Genomic DNA, 9269 nt, shown 5'->3' on the forward strand with positions numbered 1-9269 from the left:
GATGGCTACTTTCTTACATGCGCTGTTTCTTTGTCCCATAAGCAGGGTCATTGTTGAGGAGCACAGCTGTCCCTTTCCCTCTGTCCTCCCTGGGGCTGCCTCAGAGTCACACATCTTCGATTTCATATATCTTCAAGCTAAATGCAGTGGTTTGGGAAAATTTCTTGCACACTTCATGGATTTAAAAGCCATACTCTACGTTGGAGTTTACTGCCTATACTGCGATTTGATTATCATGTCCAATGAGTGTCAAGCAGCTCACTAAATGGTTCTCATTAGCATAACTTGACCTTTCCACATTTGTGCAGAGCCTTATTCTATCTTTAGAAGATGGAGTTAAGTCAGCAGTTCAACTGACTGGACACATGTATTATGCAAATTTTTAAAAACTGGTTCCAGTTCCTAGATAGTATAGCTCCTCTGAAATCTTAAGAAACTTGTATTAACATTGTGGGAGGGAAGTCAGCCTGTCACAACAAACGTCAAGTGTAGATCTAATCAAGAAATTAATTGTAGATGAGAAACATTTTTCCCCATGGGATATTTATTCATTTGAGTTTAGAGGAAAAATTTTCAGAAGTAGGAGGCTATGTAATAGATATTCTTTTGGTTACAACACTATATTTCATCTGTTTTATACTGAATATGACAAAACATTTTCTAGACTTAAAAATAGGATAACATTTGTTTTAAATTATTCCTTTTCATAGACTGTCACAGGCTACATAGTCTTTTATTATAAAAACTATATGCATACCTTAGTTAATTATATTATATTTTAAGATGTCAAAATGTTTGTACATCTTGCATTGTAAATAAAAGACTCAGGGTAATTCATTAAAAATAAATATATATTCAGTGATTAGATTGGGAAAAGTGTTAAAGCACTTCAAGTGGAAATGAGTTAGCCAAAGGAAAAGCTCCAGTGGAATGAGAAACTATACTGCAAAAATTTTGCATTTCTCCTTGTACTTGTGCTAAAAATTTCCTTTTTATTCCTTATATCCACATGACACGAGGTGGGCCTGAGATTGGTGACTTCAAATTATGCTTACAGAGGTAAGAATACCAACATGACCAGGAATTGTGGCATTATTACATCATAAACCACACTCAGGGAGGAGCACATGTTTATTTTCATTTTATAATGCAAGCAGAAAAGACAAAAAATTACTCCTGAATCCCACATGTCTATTAATAGAAAAAGAATGTGTCATTTCAAGATAAGAAGAATAAAAAAGGTAGGGTGGAAAAAAAGGATCAAATAAACTTCTGATGAGTTTGGAAATTGACCAACACATGTAGAATCTTTCACACAAATAACTACCACGGGTAAGGGTGAACTCATTAATAAAACTAATAAATTGTATAACACTTGTGGTGTTGTAGCCATTATTGAAATCTGTATTCTGCATTCTATTGCAGAATCTTTAAATTTGGTGTATTGCCATATGTTTTTAAAAATAATTGACTTCTGAAAAATAAATTCAAGGAAATGTGCTGCTAAAATCACTGTAGTTCTAGCATTCTTGGAAAAAGGAAAAGCCTATGAAATTTGTATAGGTTAATATCACAGAAAAATAATTTCTTTTCATTCACATTTGGGAAGAGAGATTACCTTGTTGTTCCCTATTCCAAGAGGAAGTTCTAATTTAGCTATTGTTGATTTTCAAAATAGTTTTTTCAATGAAATTTCATGAATAGGGCTAAAATGTGCTAGTTTAAAGAAATCATGGCACATATATTTTACGAAAGGAAAAAAAAAACCTTTAGTGGAAAAAATTAAATTCACTAATGCCTCACTCATTCTTTATTGAGTTATACAGAAGTAAATAATCAAATCAACAACTTCACTTCTTAACTGGTTATTATTTAAACACACTGATGATATAAAGAAAAGGTAAAATATGGAAATTAGTGTATCCATGGCTAAATAGTGAACGCTTTTAGATGACAAGAATAAATACGCAAATGTGAAACAGTAAGCAGTTTAACATGAAATGTACTAAAATAAAACTACATAGAAAAAACCTGCATGCAAAGCGATGGTTCACACATACAGCAAATTTCTAAACAAAATCTGACACTTGGTAAACACAATAAAAAAAAAAGAGAGTCTTGTTTAAAGTTAACATTTTGTAAATTGATTTTCTAATTTTATTAAAAATAATAAAAATGCCATCCATACTCTCATTCTACAGCAACACCCAACAATGTGCATGAAAAAACAAGAGAATAGGAAAAAAATGGCGTTTGCTAACAGCTGGTTCCATCATGACTGAACTCAGACTTTCCTTAAAACCATGGTTTTAATTACAAAGTGAAAAGCTAGAATTTTGCATAATTTATTATTATGAAGCAATTGCTGTATGCCTGCAATTCTCAAAACCTTTTCAGACTGTAGCCTTTTTTCAGAAGGGTAGACACCGTCTGCACATGGGAGATAGATAGCTAATAAAATAAACCTTTCCTCAGAATTAACTGAAAAGGTCATTTTACATCTATATTCTGGACTGAAACTTTTTGTTACTAAAGGTATTGCTGGGCAAAATGTGCAAAACTTAAAAGGAGTCCAAATTAGGTGGCAACATCACTATTGAGCATCACAAATTTCTTGACTGGAGAAGTGTATTGTGGTTGTATAGGAGAATGGTCTTGTTTGTAGCAAGTGGGCATGAAGAATCCGTGGTAATTGGTATCTATTCAGCAACTTAGTCTTAAATGGTTAAGAAAAATAAAATGCTCTGTGTACTTAACATCCAAGTTTTCTGTAAGTTTGCCATCAACTTTAAAATATATAGAATTTTTTAAAAATTGAAGAGAGGTTGGAGCCCCCATCCCCCCACCGCCCCACCACAACCCAACCACCAGAGGCTGCAGATCTTCCTCAACTCTGTTGCTAATACCAGGACCTACAGTTCCCAGAGGCAGCCTCTCCCCAGGAGGTATGGAGCCGCTTTCCAGCAGCCAGCCTCTCTGCAGTGATGGCTCTTACAGTTAAAGGAAGCCCAAAGAGGAGTGATTTTTCATCCTTCAGAGACTATCACTTGACTTGTCAGACAAGTCAAGCCTTGGCTGACAGCTGCAGCCTCAATGACTCTTGCCCTCCCTAACAGATGAGGCTTGGCGATCAAATAATTATTTGTCTAGTCTGCTCACCTGCACCCCCTTGTAAGCAAGTTTGAGTATAGCCTGTAACTCAGTCTTTCTAAGTAGCCTAAGGTATCTACAACTCCAAAGGGAAAACTGATTAATTCTTTGGAAACCCTGAGGCCCGCTGAACCTGCCATGCCTCAACATCTCGATGTCCTTGGCCAACAACACTCAAGATGGACCCTTCGTTATTTTTTTCAGATATTTTTTTCCTTATGTATCCTCCTTGCTTGAGTCTACCTCAAACTACCACCCCCCGCCCAGCTATTATCTTAGACTTTCGTCTATGATTTATAAGACCCTCTTCTGCAGTTACCCAATGCCATTACCTCAGCCCATCTCTGTTGGTTCCATTCGAGCTCAGATACCTGGCTCCTCTTGAGGAAATTGCTTCCCCTGAAGCTCTATCAAGTAGCTAAGTTGTTTGTTTATCCACACCTCTGTTTTCTTCAGGGTAGAAAATGGGCTCCTTATTCCCCTCTTTGGCTTCTTCCAACTTGATACTCATCTGCCTCACATAAAAACCACTGTCCCTTTGGGGCTCAGATCATCTAACTATATTACCCCGTATCCCTCTTCATTGACCTTCCCTACCAATGTAATTATGCCCTTGTTTACTCAAGACATGAGCCGCCACTACTACTTTTTCTTTCCACTCTTGAGTTCTACTGCCCTGGCAAGTCTACATAGGTGATCCACAACACTTTGCCTCCAAGTTCCTCAGTAGCCTCACTCCCAGGGACTTCTCTGTTAGGGTCTGTAATCAAAGGAGCGAGACTGATACAAAGTGAAGGTCAGGCAAAACTTTATTTTGCGCCAAGCATCGAAGAATCAAACTGACCGGTCAGGGCCATCTCTTGCAAAGAGGTGACCCCTCCCTGCCTCACAGACTAACTTTTATAGAGTAAAGGCCATGTGGTTGAGCCTGGCTACACACAGGTGGCCAATGAGATTACAATACCACAGAGAAAACTGCACAGTCATGTTAGGTCACACATGGGTGGCCAATTGAATTGCAATTCACCCTAGTAGATATATACGTGCCCCACTGATTGGATGTCTCTACCTGGCCTGACCTGCCCTTGTATCTGGGCTTCGCAAGTAAGTTCCTCTGGGAGGGGCAGGTTCAATCTAAGTTTACTGCATAAACAACAAAATGGCTCCCTCTGATTAAGTAGGCCCTTACATTCTCCACACCTCTTCAGCTGCTTACTCTCAACTTTACCACTGGATCTTGTCCTCTCCTGGAACATCTTTCCCACCTCTGAATATTTAAATTCACAAGTGCCACTCTTCCACTTCAGTTTCCTTCAGTATCTCCTGCACACTTGACCTTTTACTTCACAGAGACATCTTGTTCCTTGCCCCATTTGTTACATCCATTGGTCTTCCCCATAATAATTGTGTTCTTTTTCAGCTTTGCCTCCATGCTTTATTCCTTCACACCATACTCTTGTCAGTATCCTTCTCATCCTTACTCATGTACCCTTTTATTCTTCCTCCATACCCCACCCCCCAGCAAAACCTTAGAGCTAAACCATTCGAAATGTGTACTCATTAGGCACCTGTACTTGTTAAGCTCTGTCTGGAGCATTCACACAATTGTCCAGATTCATGCCACTAGAAATGTATGGTTTCAATCTCAGCCAAACACTCAGAATTACCCAGAGATACTTCTATGTGCATTCAGTTCTCTCTCTGTGCCATTTTCCAGTGTGGCTATTTCAGGTTCCCCGCTCTTCTCAAACTCTTTACCCTACCTTGTTTCCTGTCACTCTTGGCAACACGTCTTGCCAGCAGATTGCAGAAAAGACAGAAGCGAGAAGAGAATTTTTTCAATTCCTGCCAGCAATTTAAAATTTGATCTATATCCACATCCACCATTTGTCTTTCCTCCTGTTCCAGTGGAAGATGTGTTTGTCCTCCAAGTCTGCTTCCTCAGTCCGTGCTCGGTACCATATCCCTGATGTCTTCAAGAACTGCTTTACTGATGGTCTCCTCCCTTCTGTGTCTTCAGTCTCCCACGTAGATTTAACATCAGTATTCAACATGTTTTATTTTTTTCCTTCCTGCCAAACTGCCCCTCCCTTGGCCTCTGGCCTCGCTGCTCTGAGCACTTTCAGCTTATCGGTGGGCTCCTATAATTCATATTTTCCTATGATTTACTTCTAGTTTATAGTCAGTGTTCTAAAACAGAAGTCTATTTTCATGGTTCTCCTGTTGAAAAACCTCCAAAGTCTCTTAACTGCTGTCAGGATAAAATTCAAAATATTTAATATGGCTCATGAGGTCCTTTACAACTTCTATCTTGCTTACATCTCTAGAAACCTGAGCACCATCCCCATCTTCTATCCTCCATCACACCTCCACCCCTACTCGCCCACGGCCTCCCACCAATACACAGTCACACACTTGTAATTTCTGGAATGAGTCTCTCATCTCTAGGGTTTTGAAAATATGTCTAAGTCCTGATTAGAATATTCTTCTCTGTGTTCTTTACTTGGATAATTTCCTTTCATCCTTTATGTTTCAGTGTTGATGTTGTTTCCCTTGAAAGCTTTCCTGACACCCCCAGACCTTGTCCAGTAATGTACCTTCATAGTTCTTAGTACTTATCCTCTGTCATAGCCTTTAGCACACTCCCGGGACTCCCTGTTTACTTGTACTCACTAGGACATCCACGCCTCAAGACGGGGCCAGTGGGGCCTTGCTCATCTTTCTCTTCCTATTGCTTGCTTCAGTAGCTTGCACAAAGTGGATGTATGAAGCAAACATTTGTGATGAATGAATGAATGAGTGGATTCCTGTGAAAAAAAGGGTGATAAAATGCTGGCAAAGAAATTAACAGAAATTTTAAACTTTAAAAAAGGAGCATATGTCCAGGAAACAGATTCAGATGCAGCAAAAATGCATCCAAGTTTGTGGGCAGGGGCTACCTGTGAGTATAGCAATACTGGTAACTGAGGGAAACCATCTCAGTTGGAGGGATGGTGTTGTGGAGACAATGAGGATGGAGAATTGAGAAAGGACATTGCTTAGATACTATTTTAAAACCCTATTTGGAAGTTTCCTTCCTTATCTTTACAGATTAAAATACCTGTTCGGAAAATAAAACAATATGAAATCACAGAGGGGGACAAACCATAAGGAATCATAGGTAACAAACTGAGGGTTGCTGGGTGGACAGGGTAGGGGGATGGGGTAACTGCGTGATGGACATTAAGGAGGGTAAGTGATGTAGTGAACACTGGGTGTTATATAAGACTGATGAATCACTGGCCTCTGCCTCTGAAACCAATAATACGTTATATGTTAATTAATTGAATTTAAATTAAAAAACAAAAACAAGATGGGATCTGGAGGGAGACAAACCAAAAGTGACTTTTAATCTCACAAAACTGAGGGTTTGCGGGGGGTGGGGTGTCGGGAGAGGGGGATGGGGTTATGGACATTGGGGAGGGTATTCGCTATGGTGAGTGCTGTGAAGTGTGTAAACTTGGTGATTCACAGACCTGTACCCCTGGGGATAAAAATACATTATATGTTTATAAAAAATAATAATAATAAAAAAAAGGTATATAAAAAAACAAAAACAAAAAACCCCTTCAGAAAAGGGATAAAATAAGTTCCACTTTAGCAGCAGCCATTGAACTGTGATGAGTGGGAAGGAAAAGAAGTATTTACTCACCCCTTTTCAGAAAGGACTTAGGTCCTTAACTGTTTCTTCTGTCCTACCAAACAGTCCCTCCCTTGGCATGACACCACAACCCTGTCTGCTTGTATATGGGTTCTGTAGTCCATACTCTCCTGAGATCTGTTTTCAGGATGTGTATTTTATTTGTCTTTATGTCTGCAATGCCCGATAGTGCACTTGCACAAGCAGTTGGCCTGTCAACAAATGAAAGACAGCAATAGCCTCTGATGCAGGCCTGTAATTTGTTTTCCTGTTATTCTTCATAAGGACTGGCAATCCTTTTCCATATCATACACTTCCTCTTATGAGCTTTTGGAAATATCTAGATGCTTATTATTATTACCTTGTATTTTTGTACATTTCTATTGTATGGTCAGTGGTAAAAGAACATTTTTATGAGAAACTGCTGGGTACTAATATCAGATTCAGGTTCTTTGTCTGCCTATGGAGAAGCCTGAATCTTAGAAAATGATGCCTCCTGTAAGCTCTGTTATTACCATTTCTAAATGTTTTCATGGAAATATATTTGACATACAACATTGTGTAAGCTTAAGGTGTACAACATGTTGATTTGATATGTTTTTGTATGGCAATATGATTGCCATCATAGCACTCATTAGCACCTCTCTCATATCGCATAATTATCATTTCTTTTTTTGTGGTGGAAATGATTAAGATCTCTTAGCAAGTTCAGTGATTATAATACAGCATTGCCATGTGTATTCCCCGTGCTCTGCATTAGATCTCCAGGGTTTATTTGTGTACTGGTTGCAAATCTGTGCCCTTAAATAGCATGTCTCCTATTCCTTCAACGCCCCCCCCATCCCAGGTAACCATCACTGTACTTTCTGTTTTTATGAGTTTCATTTTTTTTAAGGTTTTGCATGTAAGTTACATTGTGCAGTATTTGCCTCTTTCTGTTTGACTTAGCCCGGTGTCCTCAAGGTCCATCCATGTCATCAGAAATGGTGGATTTCCTTCTTTCTCATGGTGGAGTAATATTACATTGTGTATTTATACCACATCTTTACCCATTCATCTACTGATGGACAGTTAGGTTGTTTCTGTACTGTGGTCATCTCTGGGATGGCATTGGGAATAATGCTGCAGTGAACAATGGGAACACAGATACCTCTTCAGTATCCTGTTTTTGTTCCCTTTACGTATTTCTGTAATTCTGGAGTGAAATTCTGTAAGCTCTGTTATTTATGAAATTGGAGCCAGTCAGCTTCCTTGCTTTTTCCTTTATTAATAAATGTGACATCAGCGGCATTTTCCCAGAAGTGACCTTACCTTGATCTCCGCAGGATGAATTTCGGTGTATTTGCTCACTCAGGCTCCTCTCCCAAATTTCTTCCTCTCTCATTGACTGATCATGGGAGCAAAATTGCATAAGGTTGAAACAAGCCTAGCTCCCAGAGCTGCTGACCAAAAGCAGCTCACAGCCCCGGAGACATCTTCTCCCCAGTGCTCAAACCTCACATTCCATTCTGGTCATGCTTTCCCTTGTTAATCCTGGCTCCACATGAAACCTGACTTCGAAGCCAAAGATTTGTTAAGCACTTTTCCAGTGACCAACTTTGGCTCTGATCTTTGATTGCAGATACAATTTTCAACCTATGTATATGAGTCATCTAAGTTGGCTGCTTGTCGAAAAGTAAGGACACGATGTTACTTTACTTAACAGTTATTCATGAATTCCTTATAAAGTCATGACTATCCAACAGGAAACTCTCAGTCATTTACTTTGATACATTAAGTAAAAAGTAATTTATTTTCTACTTAAGGAAATTTCTTTTTAAGATATTGCCTTGAAAAGTAGTAGCTAAAACTATACTGAATATGTCAAAGATACAAACAGCCATCTGGAGAAGTTTATTTCCCTACAAGTAAAGACAAACATAGCTCTCTCCATTTATGTCAGTAACTGTACTTTCCCTGGTGAAGTTCATAAAGGCTCACAGCACACCCCAAAACATCTCTCATGATGCCCAACCCCTGATACACCCTTACCTGAAAGTGCCTGCTAGCTACTCTTGTTCCCATGGCTGGGCCAGAGGGGCTACGGTTAGTGCTCACTTTTCTGTTCATGTGCTGTTCATGGATTCATTCAATACCGTATTTATTTTTTACTTGCTAGGTCATAATTACTACTATAGGTTCTGGAGATACCGCAGTAAACTAGTAAATTCCGGCTCGTGACAAGTGGTGGGAATTGGGAGAGAGGAAATTGATCAACAGATAGCAAAAATGCCAGATAGGGAAAGTGCCATGCAACATGTTTTAAAAGGGGATGTGACAGAGAGTAACTGAGGGTCTGGGGAGGAGGGTGCTTAGGTTGTGTGGTTGGAGAAGGCTGTCGGAAGCGGACACTTAAGCTGAGAGCTCAAGGCAGGGTGGAGTCAGCTACCCAGAGGTGGGG

The sequence above is a fragment of the Lontra canadensis genome, unplaced genomic scaffold, assembly GCF_010015895.1.
Source record: "Lontra canadensis isolate GAN:19392208 unplaced genomic scaffold, GSC_riverotter_1.0 scaffold10, whole genome shotgun sequence".
Taxonomy (NCBI): domain Eukaryota; kingdom Metazoa; phylum Chordata; class Mammalia; order Carnivora; family Mustelidae; genus Lontra; species Lontra canadensis.